Genomic DNA, 2500 nt, shown 5'->3' with positions numbered 1-2500 from the left:
TGGAAACCTTAACTTTGTAAGGATGAAGTTAATGTTACCACGTGTGATACACATAGATAGAGGGAAATAGTCAATGCTATCTTATAGAGCGTAAGAAATAACCATAATCAGTCCAGGTACAGTTGCAGCAGCCTGATATTTACCGTGAAATAATGACCATATTCACCACATATTGCCACTAAGTCCAGAACACCCACGCACAGTTCACAATGTTGCGTTATCTGTAAGTTGGCATGTTTAACAAAGGCAAGAAGTTTTTTTTTTTTTTTTTTTCTGGGGGGGGGGGGCTTCCCCTCCTGTCTAGGGAATAAATAGGAGGTTTAAAAAACTTCAGTTTGGATTTTTGAGTGCATGAAACCCTGGTTTTGGGATTTTGTACAGTGCTCTCAATAACATGTCCCTCAGGACGTCTTCACCTCACTAGGCATGGCTAGATAGAAATTAAACTTGAGTACCAAGTGGACTTGAGTTCTGCATGGTATTCTACAATTCCCCCCCCCCCCTTTTATTTATGGTATTACTGTGTCGGTAGATTATTTCATGTATCAATGACACTTTGTACTCTACAAAAAATATTATTTGCCATAGCTTAGTGCATCCATACCATAAAGATTAACCCCTTGTTTTTGTTGCAAGACCTTTCATCATAAAAGAATGATTATAGGAACCATAATGTTTAATCTGTATTGCTGTATCCAATTGTTGTAGGGCCAGTATATATAAATACACTAAGCACAAGTTTTGTTAATTGCAGAATGGCTGTTGGATTGCATGTCATTTAGACCTTCTAAATATTGTACTCTAGGCTAGTCTGTTGAAATAAACCATAGTGATAAAATTTGATTCCCTTCATTGATTACTAACTTTAACCATGGTAATAATGGTAACAAGTGAGGGATGTAGAGGATAAAGCAGATGGCACAGCGACCTTATTTACTAGACCTGGAATTGTCAGTAATATGGAGTTTTACCCTGGAGCTTCCTCGAGTCAATTTCATTCTGTCCCGTATCTGTTGGGGCTGTTATCATTGCCATAATTTTGTGATCCATTCTACAGGTAGTAGACATCAAATGCAGTAGATTAATGAGTTTCATTAGCCCTGATGATGCAAAGGTTACTGTTGATTGGTGCTATTTTTGTAATGGCAATTTTTTTTAGCTATGGCAGCTTGGGTTCTAATAAGGTAGTAATACAAGCTGTTATCTTGAATAATGTCTCCCCCCCCCCCCCTAGCTTGTCCTGTGGGAGCTTAGGAGGAGGAGACATAGGTCCACTTTGGGAAGACACTCTTACCTCAAGCCTTGCCTCAGCTAATTTTGCATTGTCTTTTCTTCTCCCCCTTTCCTTTTCCTTCTCTTCTTTATTCCCTTTTGTCCACTTCCTAAGATGCAAGCGCCGTACTGAAATGATGGAAGCTGGCTTTGTGTCAGTCCTCAATGGCCTTGTGGAGCCATGGACATTGTGTACCCTGATGGGGTCCCTGAGGCGTTGACTGTTTCTTCCCACTTATTTCAGGCTCATCATGGTTAGTAATGAATTTTTTTTTACCCTAATGAGAGGCATAAAGGATTGCCTATCTAAAATTGATTTCTTGTGTTTCCTGACCTCTGCCTCTCCTTTGACCATGGTTCCGTCCACTAATACTAATACCCCCACTCCATCTATTACTGCCGTCTTCTTGTCTACCTCCTTCCCCTTATTACCACTCTTCATCCTTATTGTCCTCCTCACCACATTACTACATCTCTCGATACCACCCCATCTTTCTACTGCCCTCATCATTGTAATGCTTTCACCCCTGCAAACCTTTTTATGAATACCCTTTCAGGCCCAGCCAAAAAGGGTACATTAACCCATTGCCGACTTGTGGCATGTACGCACATGCCATGGCATGGCGGGACCATCTGCCGGGGGCACGTACGCACATGCAATAGAGTATGTATGGACAGCCCATGATTTTTTTTTTTTTTTTTTTTTTTTTTTTTTTTTTTTTTTTTTTTTTTTTTTTTTTTTTTTTGCAAAAGATTTTTTTTTTTTGCCAGTGAAAGTGTGATTAGGTCGGTTTTAACACTCTCATTTTTACCATGCAACAAACCGACGATTTCAACTCCATGATGCCGCACACTGCTTATTTTATTCGGACTATAGACCGAATAATGATCAACTATGGAGTCTATATAACAACAAAAATACCCTTCAGTCTCGATTTATCAGGAAGTTTGGCAAGTAGAGACTGTAAAAAATAATGAAAACTGAAAATACAACATTTCTTCGAAGAAACGGCATGGGATGCTGGTATTTGGCATGAGTGGTCGCGCATGCTAGGGCGACGATATAAGCTCCCGGCAGCGAGGCCCCGGCCTCTATAAATGCTACCCGTCAGTTATGGGTTAAGTGGAAGCAGTCATGGCGGCTTTAAGGTAATATTGAATCCTGCTTCTGAACATACGTCCTCCATAACAGAATCAAGTGATTTTTGGGTAAAACAGACCTTGCAAT

The sequence above is a fragment of the Penaeus monodon genome, chromosome 12 (assembly GCF_015228065.2).
Source record: "Penaeus monodon isolate SGIC_2016 chromosome 12, NSTDA_Pmon_1, whole genome shotgun sequence".
NCBI classification, from domain to species: domain Eukaryota; kingdom Metazoa; phylum Arthropoda; class Malacostraca; order Decapoda; family Penaeidae; genus Penaeus; species Penaeus monodon.
Note: the sequence above shows the minus strand (reverse complement) of the source record.